The following is a 16,919-nucleotide window of genomic DNA, read 5'->3' as shown; positions in this document are numbered from 1 at the left end:
TTAATCAAATGACAACACATGTCTATGGTTAGGAAACATAACCATCTTTGATTAACGAGCTAGTCAAGTAGAGGCATACTAGTGATGTTTAGTTTGTCTATGTATTCACACAAGTATTATGTTTCCGGATAATACAATTCTAGCATGAATAATAAACATTTATCATGATATAAGGAAATAGAATAATAACATTATTATTGCCTCTAGGGCATATTTCCTTCACTAACTCATTAGCTACATTTCTTGCAAGGCTTATTGTGATGTATATTACCGAGAGTGCCCAGAGATACCTCTTCGACAATCGGAGTGACAAATCCCAATCTTGATCCATGCCAACTCAACAAACACCATAGGAGACACCTGTAGAGCACCTTTATAATCACCCAGTTACGTTGTGACGTTTGGTTGCGCACAAAGTGTTCCTACGGTATTCGGGAGTTGCATGATCTCATAGTCATAGGCGCATGTATAGTTATGGAGAAAGCAATAGCAACAAACAAAACAATCATCGTGCTAAGCTAACGGATGGGTCAAGTCAATCACATCATTCTCTAATGATGTGATCCCGTTAATCAAATGACAACTCGTGTCTATGGTTAGGAAACATAACCATCATTGATTCAACGAGCTAGTCAAGTAGAGGCATACTAGTGACACCCTGTTTGTCTATGTATCCACACATGTACTAAGTTTCCGGTTTAATACAATTCTAGCATGAATAATAAACATTTATCATGAAATAAGGAAATAAATAATAACTTTATTATTGTCTTTACGGCATATTTCCTTCAAATAAAATATGCCCTTTATAAATATAGGAACCAATCCAAGTGTATAGATTTGCTTCATTTGGAGAAGCAAATGCACCTGCATCGTTTTAAAGCTCTTGTCTAGCACAATTGCAAGGAAGACAAGACCACCTCCGATCTCGTGCCAAAGGAAAGGGGTACCAACAAAGAACGAAACAGTGAATGATTCACTTGGCGTCTATTATATATTATACTCTCTCCGTCAGCGACACTTATTTTGAGACAGAGGGAGTACATTTTTTTCATGAATACGTAACAGCCTTGGGTATCATTGCATCGATAGGGGAGTTTGAAAGTACAGGGTTTAACTGTTACAGAACAAGCACTGCAACAACAAAAAGCTGCCTACAAGCATGTGCACGTAGATGGCATGAGTAAGCTGCTTCGGCGCATGGAACGCCGTGGGTGTGCCTCCCACGATGATCTGGGGCACTGGCGGAGCGTAGTGGAGATGAAACTGGGCTACGACCCCCCCTTTCCGAAGTGATTTTTTTTACTAGGTATGCTTGCGATCTGGCCCGGCCCATTAGGAGATATGTCCACTGTCCACAAGCCACAGCCCATTTGCAGCACCGCTCGACAGCACAGATCGAGACACCAACACCTGGTTGTGAGTCATCGAGTTGTTCCCCAAATCCCCAATCCCCACCCTGCTGCCTCCCTGCCTCCGCGTCCGGCATCGCCGCGTCGGCGACCTAATTCCTCGACGACGGCGGTCGGCGGCGGCAGCTGACGACGGTCGGCGGCGTTCCCCTTCTTAGTCGGCTGCTCAAGTGGCCGCACCCGCGAGCGGCGCGCCCAGTGGCCAGCGGCCACACGCCCACCGACCCACACCTAGTTCGCCTAGGTGCACAGTGGCTCCTCCTCCTCTGCTCGTCTAGTTCACAGCGCCAGCTCATCCACTTCTTGCTATTGCTAGGTACAGTGACTGATTTAGGGCTCATGTTGATTAATTGGATGCAAATCAACTGCTGCTACTCACTGCTTCTGTTAATTCCGACGAGTTGAGATGTTTTGGTAACTTTGATGTCTACCCAATTGATTATTTGATAGAAAATTTGATGTTGTATAAATATTTGTTTAGGTAGCAATGGTGAAACAACAGAAGATGCAGTCTTTTTTTAAAAGAAAAGGGGATGAGGGATTAGCTCCAGATGCTCTAGCATTGGTGCCATATATGGATGGAAGACATGCTGAAGATGCACAAGAAGGCCAAATGGAAGATGATAATGTGCAGGAAAATCAGATGCAAGATGATGATGTGCCGGATGTAGAACAAAGAGCAAACGAACATGTCACTTTTCGAGGCATTGAGTTGTTGGAGCGAGATCCTGCACTACGTCCACAAATTTGGCAGTACCCCCCAAACCAAAGAGATGAAGTACGAAGAGCTTACTTGAGGCTGGGTCCCAATCAACCTAAACGAAAGAAATATAATGCTATTGGAAAACCAGGACACAAAAGACGTTTTCAGTACAACTATTTTCGTGATTTTCCATCATGGCTGGAGTATTCATTGACCTCTCATTGTGCATATTGTCTATATTGCTTTCTTTTAGCAAAAATAGAAAGAAAAGAGGTGGGTTTGATGTCTTCACAACACAAGGTTTTAATAATTGGAAGAAAGTTCATGATGGACAGAAGTGTGCACTTTTAGTTCACATGGGATCAAGTCCTTGCTCACAACATAACAATGCAGTGAGAGATGGCCATGCTTTATTGGATCAGTCAAACCATTTGGCAAATATCTTTGATGTGAAGACCATGGGGGATAAAGAAAAGGATCGTTTAAGGCCGAGAACTACGATTGCGGTTGTAAAGTGGCTCACATTTCAGTCTTGTGCTTTAAGAGGCCATGATGAGAGGCCGGAGTCAAGAAACAGAGGTAACTTTCTTGAGATGTTGAAGCTTCTTGCAGAATTCTGCCCTGATGTTCAAGCTGTAGTTCTTGGCAATGCTCCACAAGTTTGCAAATACACATCACACGAAATTCAAAATGAGATCTTGAGCATTTATGCTATGAAAGTCAGGGAGCATATTCGAGCAGAAATTGGGGACTCAAAGTACTCTATTCTTGTGGATGAAACATGTGATGTGTCCAAAAGAGAGCAAATGGCACTAGTTTTCAGATTTGTTGATAAAGATGGTTATTCCCAAGAAAGATTCTTTCATCTCATACATGTAGCCAACACAAAAGCACTGACACTAAAGATGGAGTTGTGTAAAGTATTATCCAAGCATGGATTTGATGTACAAAATCTTCGAGGCCAGGGGTACGATGGGGCAAGCAACATGAGGGGAGAGTTGAATGGATTGCAAGCTCTATTCATTAAAGATTGTCCCTATGCATATTATGTTCATTGCTATGCTCATCGGTTGCAACTCTCCCTTGTTGGTGCAGCAAGAGATGTGGTTCCAATCACCCAATTTTTTCAGAAACTTCACTTTGTTATAAACACAGTTGACTCCTCTTCAAAGCGACATGATGAGTTGCATGACGCCCAGGTGGTTGAGATTGCACGCTTGCTTGCTATCGATCAGATTGAAACAGGCAAAGGAGCCAATCAAATACGCTCATTGAAGCGACCAGGAGAGACTAGATGGGGTTCCCACTTAGGTTCGATTTCTAGCCTTATGCATATGTTCAATCCAGTGAGAGTTGTTCTAGAAAATCTAGCCGCAGATTCATCAGCTGGAGCAAACCGGGATGATGGTGATACTTCTTTCACTTACCTGACCTCTTTTGAGTTTGTATTTATCCTATGCATGATGAAAGAAATATTGGAAACTAGCGAAGATCTTGGGAAGGCTTTACAGAAGAAAGCACAAGACATAGTAAATGCAGTTCGTCTAGTGCATTCCACAAAAGTACTTCTAGAAGAGATGAGATCAGATGAAGGATGGGAGTTGTTCATTGGAAATGTTGTTGAGTTCTGTGTGGAGCATGATATAGATATTCCAGACATGGAAGAACTATACATTCTGCGTGGTGGGCGTGCTCGTCGTCAACCTGATCACTTTACTAGAGAAAGGTATCTACGAGTGGAGATATTTCGAGCAACAATTGACAACCAACTAAATGAATTGAATCTTAGGTTCAATGAGAAAGTGATGGATCTCTTATCCATTAGTGTTACATTGATTCCAAGAAATGGATTTACATCATTCAACGCTAAGGAAATATGTTCAATGGTGGAGAAATATTATCCGGCTGATTTTACACAACAAGAGAGATATGGGTTGGAGATTCAGCTCAACCATTTTGCTGCAGATGCTAAAAAAAGTGGAGACTTGAAGAAGCCCATCACCATAACTTCTTTATGCCGATGCCTTGTTGAGACAAGACGAGATAGAATTTACAATTTGCTTGATAGGTTGCTTCGATTGCTTGTTACTCTCCCGGTTTCCACTGCAAGTGCTGAGCGTGCTTTCTCGAGCTTGAAGATTATCAAGTCAAGGCTACGTAATCGAATGGAAGATGATTTTCTTTCTTGCAGACAGTTTGTTGCTACAAATTGAACGAGAAATTGCATCAAAAATTCCTTGTGAAGATATAATCGCTGATTTCAAAAGTAGGAAGAATAGAAGATCGTATCTTTAGTTGGCAGTAGTGCTAGTTGGTTGGCAGTAGTGCTAGTTGGTTCTGTTTATTGTCTTTTGGTCATTTGGTGTCACTACTGTTTGGTGTGGTCTGTTCTTTTGGAGCACCAAAATTTACCTATCAACAATGCTCAGGTATGTGTGAACCTGCTTGTGAACCTGCTGTATTTGTGTGTACAAGTACAATATATATATGGTCCTCTAATTTTCCTTGCATATGTTCTACAACTTAGTAGTTTTTTATGCATATGATGTGTTCTTATATGAAATCGGCCCCCTCTTGAGATTTGCTCATGCTCCGCCACTGTCTGGGGCTACGTCTCTGGGATGATGATCTCGAGCCCTTTGGCACCAGCGCGTGCCCATAAGCGAGCCTCCTCCTGAATAGTTTGCACGGCGCGCGTGATGAAGGGTTAGTCACCATCGAATAGGCAACCCGTTGCGGAGCCACCAGGCCGAGAGAATCGCAAGAGAGGCCATGCCCCGTCGGTGGCTGTTTGGTCCGCCATGGATGATGGAGGAGAGCCATGAGAAGAAGTCGTCGTCGTGGTCGGGGAGCCTGGCAGTAGAGTGGCACCACGAGAGCACCTCGTGCCACACCCGACGGGAGAAGGAGTAGCCCGCGAGCAGGTGTTGCATGGTTTTCAGCTCCAATTCACAAAGGAGGCAGGTGGGCTCATGCGGCATCCTGTGGCGCGCTAGGCGGTCGGCGGTCCAGCACCTCCCAAGGAGCGCGAGCCAGATGAAGAATTTGATACTTAGGAGAGCCCAAGAACGCAGGTGATGCGCCAGTGGGGATCCTCAGTCGCGCCTAGGAAGAGTGCTTGGTAACATGAGCGGGCGCTAAGTACATAACATGAACAAAGTTGGAACTTCCTCTCTTAGTATGCTATCAGGAGTGACATGCTCCATATAGTGGGGGATAATGCTGCTTTGAAGCTGAAGTCGACGCTGGTGAAGAGTGAAACTAAACGGAGGGACGGTTAACACTACAACTTGAAGGTAAAATGCACTTTTCATTGGTCTGGAGACCATGCATCACTTCCACATGGGACGGGTTGTAGCCGAGGGGAGCAACCAAGATCTTTTTAAAAGATCCACCGCCTCGCAAGCCGTTCGATATAAGTTGCTTAACATACCATCCTACTTCGCAAAAAAAATACTATCCCACTTTGCAACAAGAGTGTTGTTTTAGAAACAACGGTGACTATTCCAACAAAGAGCTTTGTTTCAGAATTAGTGACTATTGCAAAAAAGATCTTTGTTTCAGAAACATTGATGACGTTGTCAAAAGTATCTTTGCGTATGGTATCTCTTTGCAACAAAAGCATTGTTTTAGAAACACAACTTACTATCGCAACAAGAGCTTTCTTCAGAAAACATGCTCCGCTGAAGGAGCACCGTGCGTCACAGGAGCACTGTGAGCCGCTGCCCTCGCAGGTCCTTGCTATGACGCTCGCTGTCAACCCTGCCGGACCTCGCCGAGACGAGCCCCCACAGCTCCCGGACGTCTCCACCTCCTGCCCCCGCGGGTATTCCTCATTGAATCCGGTGAGATCCGGCTGGAATCCTCACCGTCGTCGCCCTCCTAGTTGCACGAGTAGCCATCCCTCATGGCTCCTGGACGTCGCCACCTCCTGCCCGCGCCCCATCCTCGTCGGATCTGGTGAGATTCCTCGCCTCCATGGCTCCATTGCCCTCCAGCCGCGAGAGTCACTGCCGCTGCAAAAAAGGGCCAGGAAGTTGTAAATTTTCCCTTCCGAAATAACTGCTCAGTTGCAGAAACGGTGTGTACACAGAGGTGGGGGTGGGGTTGCTCTCGTCCGTCTGATCAGCTGACGATCTGATGGACACAGAGCCGACGGACGGATTGTGCGATCGGCCGGTTGAAGATAAGCCTTTCCCATATATAAAAGCTTCATTTTCTTCAAAAGAAAAAGGGTTTTATCATTTATGCCATCGGTTGTGTCCCACTACTCAGTTTTGCCACTAGGAATTTCAACTGCTCAAAAATGTCATCGCTTTGTTAGACACGTGTTCAAAAATGCCACTGGGCACCATTATTGTGATCTCAAATCTCTTTTGCCATGTTATAATGACATAAATACCTATGAACCAGCATGCCAGCTCTCCTTCTATCTTACTACAATAAAGTGTGGGGCCCACTTGATCCCAACAACGTTCTTATTTTTCTATAAAATTATTTGCTTGGTTACTCCTTACAAGTGGGGACACACTTATCATTGTGAGATAGAGAGAACTGACATGTGGGTCTAGGCTTATTTTTGTCATATAACATGGTCAATGAGTTTGATGTGAAAATAACGATGTCTAATGGCATTTTTGAGAAAACATCTAACGGAACGATGGCATTTTTTAGCAAACATTTCACGGGTCGATGGCATTTTTAAATAGTTGTAACTTTTAATGGCAAAACTAGTAGTGGGACACAACTAGTGACAAAAATGATAAAAACCCAAAGAAAAATGCAGTCGGCCACGTCCGAGATATTACTAGCGCCACATTGCGTCCACGCGCCGTCGCGATAATGTTTTTTGTTTTCATTGCTGGGTTATTTAATTTCGGAGGAAAAAAACAGCGATAGAAAAAAAAGTTGGAGACGCGAGGAATCGAACCCCGTGCCTCTATTTCAGCATTGATTAGCACTCTACCAATTGAGCTACATCCCTTTTTAGTGTATCACAGTAATTTAGGCAATTAATACGTATTTATTAACTGTGATTAGTGTTGCTCAATTCGTCTGCACTAGCCCATGGTCACCCTTTCTATGTTGCACGCTACCATGGCCCATGGCTTCAGCGGTGCTATTGTCGGATTTTTTGTTCTCTCGTGCCGGTGGCATGCACGATAATGATGTCTCTCTTGCGTGTCGTGCGGGCTTCGCTCAGTAAAATAAAAAGAAGGCAATGCGAGCAACCTGATCGACCGATTGACCGCCACGTGATAGCTTGAACGAGCCAGCGTTAACCAAGGCATGGATCATGGTCCAGTTGCCGATACGATTAGCCCGAGTAGCACTCTAAAAAGAGATTAAAACTGGCATAAAAAGAGATTAAAACTAGCCCGAGTGGAAAGAAAAATACCCGAACGAAGCATGAACATGATGTAACCTAGACTTCCACGCGTCGGAGTCTCAGGACAGTATTAGTCCACAACTGGCATCAGGGGCTGTTCACTGCTCCAATCGGGACTAAAACATCACCGAGGCTGGGAAATCCATAACACCATCACAGGGTTTTGAAATGGGCACTACCTAACTAACAAAGGGCTCTTATAAACTGCAAGTTATCATGCCCCTTATTAAAAAGCTCAGTAACATAGAGGTTCTTTTTTCGTTAGAGGAACCGGTAGGAGCACTGCCTTTTCATACAAGAAGAAGAATAAAGTTTATGTACAAGAGTGTTCCGGGTTTTTTTTGGAGAGAAACCGGACAAAAACCCCTAGAAAAGCCCATATGATGACACTAATCAACCAATACTGGCTGCCACCTGTGCCCAACCAAAGGCCAAAGTCCTTTGCTTGATGTCGTCGAAGGCAATAGCTGCTACCTCTAGGTGCGTGAGGCGAGTTCCATTGAAGATGTGTCGGTTTCGCTTCTTTCAGATGTTCCAGATGGTGTAAATGAAGCGGCCGCTCCGCCTTCTTATGTCGTCCTTGGGCAAATTGGTGGTGAGCGAATCCCACCAGTCCAAAATCCCCATCGAAGGGGGCAACATGGGCGTGGCTCCAGAGTCCTCTCCCGTCCACACCTGGACGTGAGACCAAACTGTGGTGGAAAACGGGCAGTCCTTGCAGAGATGAGTGGCCGTCTCCGGTGCCCCAAGGCAAAGGGGACAGCAAGGGTCGTGCGGCCAGCCACGAACGGCTAGCATGTCAGCCGTGACGATTTTCCCGTGGAGCACAAGCCAGGCGAAGAACTTGCATTTTGGCTGAGCGTGTGCCTCCCAAATCTTGGCTGGGCAGAACCTAGGATAGGATCCAGAGAACTGGGCCGCGTAGGCCGAAGCAGCAGAATATACACCATTGGGGGTCCACCGCCAAGTGGAGTCCTCCTGGTCCGGGTTCAACGCAACCTAAGAGATGGCTTATGCGAGGGCAATGAACTCTTGCATGTGGGTAGGCGATGAAAGACGGGCCACCGATCTGATCCAGTTCTCCTCCTGGAGCTCCTTCATCACAGTTCTCCGCTTCCTGGTGGCAATTTTGTACAGCTCCGGGAAGGCCCGGGACAAAGGGCCCCGTCATGTCCAGTCGTCGTGCCAGAATAAGGATTTTCTCCCATTGCCCAAGGAGATGGTGGTAGAATCCCTGAAGAGCGACATATCCGTCTCATTGCAGGGAACCGCAGAGCCCACCCATTGGCGGTCAGGATCAGTCCACATAAGCCAAGGCAGCGAAGTCGGAGCGCCCAACCAAATCTCTCGAGGTCTATGATTCCCAGGCCCCCCATGGGCTTAGGCCGGCAGACAGTCTTCTAGTTGACCAGAGAGTGTCCGCCAGACGTGTTTTCTGAGTCTTTCCCACACCAGATGAAGTTACGAGTGATCTTACTATGCTTCTGGATTGCCCAAGTGGGAAGCGAGAGAGCAGTGAGGTTTAGTTTTAGAGGTTCTGGTCAGAACAAATATTATATAGTCTAGGGTAGTTTAGTTTTAGAGGTTTACCCCCAATTCAGTTGTATTCCCAAAATCTCACATTTCTGTCATTGCCCACCACAAACTTGTATGAAGAGAAGTTTTTATTTATGCTTAAGCAATCCACTCCAAATTGGGAACCCCCCCCCCCCTATTTGGGTTTAATCCCAGTAATGCATTTATTTTTCACATATTTACGTTTCAGTATAGTTTGATATACCTCATGAGTTTTGAAGATTTTTTGCTGCCATCTACACATAAGCGCCTGGTTCATCAAAGCCAATTTTCGATTCCGGTGCCCCCAAGATCTTTTGGTCTACAAAACACGGACCATTTGACCAGGTAATATTTATTTTTGTAATCTTCTTCTAGTCATAGAAGTCTAACTCTAAACAATCTAAGCTTCTATTGACTCCCACACTTAATCCATAAATGACATCATGAAATTTGGGATCCCTGACAAAGAGGATTGAATCAAGTTCCTACCAACACTAGCCAGCAACATACCTTGCCAGCAACTACACTTATTCTCAGGTTTATTTGCAACATTTTTCCAGTGTTTATTCCTAATTCTTGTTTCATCCAATGGGAGCCCTACATATTACACAGGAAAATAGCCAACTTGACATTTAATGATCTCAGCAAAAGAGTTCGCTTCAACAACCTTCCTAAATAGACACAACTCACCCTTATGAAAATTAACTTTCAACGCTGACTGATACGTCCATTTTGCATCATGTTTTATTACTGTTATTTATAATGTTTTTATCCATAATAATGCTTTTTGGAGTAATTCTAATGCATTTTCTCTCATAATTTACAAGGTACACACAAAGAGGGAGAATTCCAGCAGCTGGAAATCTGGACCTGGAAAAGCTATGTCAGGCCATCTATTCTGCACAACTTCAAACAAGTTAAAACTTGGCGGGGATTTTTTATGGAATATATAAGAAATATTGGAGCCAATAACTACCAGAGGGGGCCACTAGGTGGGCACAACCCACCTGGGCGCGCCAGGGCCCCCAGGCACGCCGGGTTGTGGCCTCCTCGGCCCACCTCCGGTGCCCATCTTCTGGTACATAAGTCATTTTGACCTGGAAAAAAATAAGGAGAAGGCTTTTGGGACGGAGCGCCGCTGCCTCGAGGCGGAACTTGGGCAGGAGCACTTTTGCCCTCCGGCAGAGCGATTCCTCCGGGGGAACTTCCCTCCCGGAGGGGGAAATCATCGTCATCATCATCACCAACAACTCTCCCATCTTGGGGAGGGCCATCTCCATCAACATCTTCAACAGCACCATCTCCTCTCAAACCCTAGTTCATCTCTTGTGTTCAATCTTGTTACCGGAACTATAGATTGGTGCTTGTGGGTGACTAGATGTAGTTGATTACTATATAGTTTATTTGGTGGAAGATTATATGTTCAGATCCAATATGCTATTTAATACCCCTCTGATTATGAGCATGTTTATCGTTTGTGAGTAGTTACTTTTGTTCTTGAGGTCACGGGAGAAATCATGTTGCAAGTAATCATGTGAATTTGATATGTGTTCGATATTTTGATAGTATGTATGTTGTGATTCCCTTAGTGGTGTCATGTGAACGTCGACTACATGACACTTCAAATTATCAAAGTAGTGAACACAAATCAAACCAACATGATGAAAGTGACTAGATGAAATTCCCGTGTACCCTCAAGAACACTTTGCTTATCATAAGAAACCATTTTGGCATGTCCTTTGCCTCAAAAGGATTGGGCTACCTTGCTGCATACTTGTTACTATTATCGTTACTTGCTCGTTACAAATTATCTTGCTATCAAACTACTCGCTACTTACAATTTCAGCACTTGCAGACATTACCTTACTGAAAACTACTTGTCATTTCCTTCTGCTCCTCGTTGGGTTCGACACTCTTATTTGTGGGTCATCACTGACATTTGCTCAAACATACACAAAATAAATTTAAACTACGACTGTTTCCAAAATCATCTTGCAAATGGATGGTTTCATCTACATATTGCACCATGTTACCCCCCCCCCCCTACCACCCAAATGTTATCTTCTAGCACAGCTTTGACCAACCCATTTGGTCTAGCCCTATCCATAATCATGGCCAAAGAATCAAAAGCTAGATCAAAGATCAAAGGGATGGAGAGTCCCCCTATCTCGGACATCTGTGTGTAGGTAAAATGGGAACAATGTTGTCATTCTTCCTATAGAGTATGGGTGATGAGCAAGAGCGCACACGGGGTTTTAATGATAAAATATTATTGACACCTCATAGAGTAACTAATTATAAAATAAGATATAGTTTTACAATGCAAATCTTTTTAATTCAACTGATGAGAATAAATTTGTAATGGTAAAAGACAAAACCGATCTTGGGTAGTACAGAAGAAGATTTGGCGAGAATTGTATGACAAACATGTAGCTTGATATGCATGAGCATGAGTTTGTTACTAAATTTGTTGGATATATACTTGAAATAGTATTTAAGATAAAATATTGAATGATGTATAAAAGAACAACAAATAAAGGAAAAACTCAGTTCTGGGAAAGTAAAAAAAGCTTAGTACAAACAGACCAAAAAAGCCAAATTGATTTTCTTAGGAGATTCGATCAAACATAACTTATCTATTGTTTTTAGCTTGTTTAGAAAATCAAAGAGAACTATGAGAATGTGATTCAACGCATTCTTGCCACTGAATCTCTCTAGATAATCGATGATCACATTATACACATGCTTCAAAGTTAGCCATGTTTTGCCTTTAGTTTTTATTTGTGTTCTATTTTGCCTTTAGTTTTGATTTGTATTGTTTGGATTCTTTATATGCCAATTAGCCTAGTTGCGAATTGGAGTCGATGTTAGTGGTTACCTTTCTTTGGTTAAAACGTGAAGGTCTCATAAATTGAGGCTGGCCTGGTGGTTTTGTGTTTCATCAAACATTTAATTAACCTTAAGTTAATAAGAAAATGGTCCTTTAGATTTTATGTTAGGAATTGGAATCACGCAAAATGTCTTCATGTTTGTCAAATGGAATCTCAACTTTTCTTTGGTTTGATATGTACATGTAAGTATGTAACTGTCAAACTTATGTCATTTGTAGCTTTGTACGTGCACCTAGTTACTCTTTTGAGCTGATGGGGTTTTATATTTCTTTCTAGACTATGATGTAGTCATGACCTGGTTGGGCTGGCGTGCAGACAGCGATGGATGGCGGCAACCAGTCGGGCAGGCGTGTGGCCGGTGATGGACGATCAAGGACGGATGGCGGCAACCAATCGGGCAGGCATGCGCGTGGCCAGCCGGCCGGCTAGTTATTTTTTTAATCGTGTAAAGCTCATTGGAGACGGTTTTGAACAAGGAACGACATGCAGGGGATGGATTTCCACCGTCGTCTTCTAAAACTGCCTGCTCGGCCACGAGTATTAGTAACACTGGCCTACAGGCAGAATTGACAACCGCCTGTGGGTCATGTACGAGAACCGCTTGCAATGCATGTTTCTGCAGTAGTAAACCTTACCAAATAGAAAAAAACTCACTTTTATCTACTATATACTCTCCTATCATTAGAAAGAGAGGGCGAAGAATCAGGTCATCCTATCCATCGAAACATGCAATCTGATGGTCTACATCCCTCCAACATACTAAACGTGTTTTACGCTTTAATTACCCACCATGCCATTACTTAATTAATCTACTACCCCTAATCGCTCGCTAATCCAACCCCCACGAACAGAAACCCCCACGCAAAAAAAGAAACCCCCACACCTTACGCTGGGAACCGCTCCCACGCTCGTGCAGCCGCCGCTCGCCGCTCGCCCGCTCGGCCCGCCCCCGCCTCGCGTAGCCGCCGCTCGCCCGCTCTGCCCGCGCCGGTGCCGCCCGCACCTGCCCGCTTGGCTACGCCGGCGCTGCCGCTCGCCCCCACCCCCGTCGGTGCCGCCGAGCGGCACCTCCGCGGGGGGGGGGGGGGGGGGGGGGGGGGGGGGGCGCAGCAGCACGCCCCTGACGCCTCGGCCTGGGACTGTCGGCGCTGCCCTGGGGTTGGGGTTGGGGTTGCTTACTGCCGACTCCGACGCCGTGGCCTCCGGTCCAGATGTTGCTGCCTGCTGGACATGCAAACTGAATCCTCCGGTCTGCTCTCTCTTTTTTTCTTCGTCTATATTCATCTATACAAGATTGAGGACAGGGCCTCTCAATTGTCAGTGCCATTAAGCACAATGCTACTCATTTGTTGCATCTTCAATTGTTAGCTTAATATAATTCACAAGCTTCCCCGTTATCTTCAAGAGGTTGAGTAGTGATTTCAAACACATTGTCTCTATGCAAAGTATAAGATCGGCCATGAATTATTCTCTTATTACTGCCGCAGGAAAGAAATTGGGGCAACTATGTGTCACCTTTGTAGGCATGAATGTTATACAATTTGATTGATTTCACACACTCAGTAAAAGCATACACCCTCAGTAAATTATATACTGCTCGGTTTGATTGATTTCATCTATTTGTCATTTCACACGCTTAGTAAAGTATACACCCTCGGTAACATATATAGTGCTCAGTTTGATTGCATCTATTTGTTATTTCACTTTTTGGTTTTACGTGTTAACTTTAGTTTCAGTTGTGAGTTTTCAAGCACAACTATTCCAAATTGTTCTACTACTATTTGAACGTGCTATAATGATGTTTCAATTGCTTGGCACCCGGCCGCTTGCCCGCTAGGCCCGTCCCCGCCAGTGCCGCCTGAGCCCCCGCCCGCACCCGCGATGGCGGCCTTGTCCGTGGGTACTACCAAGGAGGCCGCAAGAGCCTGTACACTGTCGGCGAGCTGCCGTTCAGTACGAAGGAGTTTGAGGTCACCTTACCTGACAACAAGCCAGGTCCATCTGAGCAAAGGTAAACTGAGTTAGCCAGTCAGTGTGCCGCACGACATGACAAGATGAGGTGATCAGTTTCCCCATAACATATATGTTTGCAGGAGGGAATGCAAGTTCAAGGGGACCATCGAGCGCACCATTCTGGTTAGCCTGCAACAGCTGCAGATGCTCATGGCCGGGATCTCCATGGACATGCCGGTGCAGGCGCTGCAGTGATCATCATCCGAACAAATGCAGATTTTTTTTACTTTACTGGTTACTGATTTCATCAAGTGGAGACCAAGTGAACCATTTGACGTCTTTCGATTATATGTACGTGTCAACTTATCTTGCTTATTTGTTGTTCTGGAGGCAGTTTAGATCACCTTTATTAATTCACACAGGTTCTTTTATGCACTTGATCCGTGAATGAGGCTGAGGCTGGCTTGGGCAGAGACAGTCAGTCGCCTTCTGGAGCTAGATGGAGAGCTTATCACCTTCATATATTTAGTGAGAATGGAATGTCTTCTTCTTGGTTATTTTTGCATTGAAGATGTTATTCTACTTATCATATGATATTATGATACTAAACTCACTCTAAAAATGTGAACCATTTGATTTACCTTTAAGATTTTCGAAGTTGTTCTATGTTACAAGAATAGCATAATCCTGGATACCACCACAATCTGTCCTTCTATCAAAGATCAAGAGTAGACAGAGTAGTCATAGGTATCAACTAGAAGTTACAACAACTACTGAGTCTATGACTGCAAGTTCTGGACCTTGAAGAAAGCAAATAGAATCTAGGTATCTTAGTAGAGCCAAATTCTTATGAGTAAATTACCTTATACTTTCCTGGACCTGTGTTCCAGAGAACTCAACACAGACTAATACATAGTGATGGACGTTGGATGAATTGATTAATGTGGAGACCATAGCTTGGTATAAATCAGCGGACTTGCAACCAAGTCTGAACACTTGACGCTAATCCAGCAACCATCTTATCATGTTTTTCTCATTTCCTATCCTTATGTAGCCACATTTTTTCTTGACCTTTGCAGGTGCTCGACATTGTGTTGCGCAACATTGTGCTCAACGAACGCAATGGCATGGGGTAACAACCGCGCTCCGCCCTTTGTGTGGTTAATTGTTATCGATCATTTTGCATGCTTTTCTTATTTGTTGGGGACTTGTTGTCACCTGTGCGCCACACGTTCATCCTGGTAGGCCAGTCTTTGTTCTCGCAGACCATTGAGGAACCCATCAAGTTAGGCCAGGGTATCGAAGGATGGAACGGGTTCTGCCAGAGCATCATACCTACCTGCAGTGGATTGTTCCCTCAACATAGGTCTGTGACATGTATTCCTTGCATTCTGTTTCCACTTACCTGCAACATGCTATGCCAGGATGCATGAATGATGGGAAAATATTCTTACTTGCCAATAAATGTATTTCGAATTTTGGATTGCAGACATGTCATCAACGACTTTCGTTTGAGCTGTGTCGCTGACTAATTTCATTGGGGAGGTTCTTGACAAGAGAGATCTCATTTGTGGCATTCATGACTTGACTATCTTAAGGTATGCACATTTTCGGAATCAAATGTATCGCGACCAAGTTGCTGCTGTGGTGGTATGGTAGGTTTTGTTTTCACATTCCGCTGCAGATTAAGAAAGCCCTCAGGGGTGTGAGAGTTGAGGTCGCCCACCGAATTATCGACTGGCGAAACCAAGAGTGTGAGGGAGTACTTCAGAGAAACTTACAAGCTGCAACTACCTTGCAATTTTCTCCCCTGCCTGCAAGTTACAGAGCAGAAACCCAACTATCTTCCAATGGAGGTTTGTGCAAATGGAGTCCAAGTTGCGTTGTGGTGGTATGGTAAGACAACTCAACTCATCGGTTGTGGCAAAATGTTATCCCTAAAAGTAATAACTAATTTGCATATATGCTCTGGCTCTCTGTATGAATTAGGTGCCTCCAAATAAGTTCTCAAAAAAATAAAAATACAAAAATAAGTTGGTTCGGAATCAGCATGTGGATCTTGTTGCAATTGATTGCATCAGGTCTAGCTCGTTTCATTGTATTCTCTTTGTTCATTATTCATGCTCTGCTACTTATTGTCATTTTTGGCCAAATAAAACAGTGTGCTCAAGTAACATTTTAGTTTTTCTTTTTTGCGAAATAATATTTTTGTGGTTAAAACGAAAGAAACCATTTTATCACTCCAGTCCACGAGGACACAGAGAAAAAAAACAAATCCACCATAATCTTGTCTTCCTACTTACTTTTACTAAACAAGAAAAATAAACTACAAAGGAATCTTCTAAAAAATAGATAAAATATCATTTTTCAGATTGAAATGTACAACTCAACTTGTCTTTTACTTCTGTTATGTGCATGTTCATCGTGCTGGATGGTGTTGTACTTGTAAATACCAGAATTGCAGGCAAAACAAAGTAATGGATGGTCTACAAGAATCTGGATGAATTCATCTCCATGGTAAAATAAGCCAGCCAGCGTGCATTCCATTTGGTTGGAAATAATATTGCCTTTGAAATGTATGAGTGATTCTTGGCATCTGACATTGCTGAATCCAACATTGATGTTGTCTTGTTACGCATACCTTTGTAAATTCTCTTGGGGAGAAAATGTATAAATTGAAATTTGCAACATTGCCCCCAAAATAGATGAGGTTCACACATATAATTATGGATTTGTGTAGTTTATGATCTCAGAGTTTTTGAAAGCACCATTAATGATTTCTATTTGTATAGAGTAAACAAAATGGCATTCAACGCCTTTAAACCTAACTCTCAGTAGTTGTAAGAGCCTGGAAACGTGGTTTTGGACCTCCAATGCTAACTTGGAAAATATGGTACTATATCATATGATGACTATTACCTTGGTTGTTTTTTGTTCTTGTCATTTTATCACACGGCCATCAAGTACTTATGATCCATGCATACAAGGTGTATTTGATTGGGAGTAGATGTATA

The 16,919-nt window shown here is 43.8% G+C and overlaps 1 long non-coding RNA gene across 3 annotated transcripts; it reads left to right on the top strand.

Annotated features, from left to right (window-relative positions):
- Positions 1-13,065: 13,065 nt before the first annotated feature.
- LOC125540399 lies at positions 13,066-16,894 on the top strand. Of its 3 annotated transcripts, none has more exons than XR_007297292.1 (6): positions 13,066-13,201; positions 13,790-13,963; positions 14,046-14,256; positions 14,328-15,037; positions 15,151-15,271; positions 15,395-16,894. It is a non-coding gene; the product is annotated as an uncharacterized LOC125540399 (long non-coding RNA). The 3 variants fall into 3 exon arrangements; XR_007297291.1 differs by having other exon boundaries at positions 14,328-15,271; positions 15,395-15,801; positions 16,362-16,892; XR_007297290.1 differs by having other exon boundaries at positions 14,328-15,271.
- Positions 16,895-16,919: the final 25 nt, after the last annotated feature.

The sequence above is a fragment of the Triticum urartu genome, chromosome 2 (assembly GCF_003073215.2).
Source record: "Triticum urartu cultivar G1812 chromosome 2, Tu2.1, whole genome shotgun sequence".
Classification (NCBI taxonomy): domain Eukaryota; kingdom Viridiplantae; phylum Streptophyta; class Magnoliopsida; order Poales; family Poaceae; genus Triticum; species Triticum urartu.
This window is presented reverse-complemented; position numbering and strand designations above follow the sequence as displayed.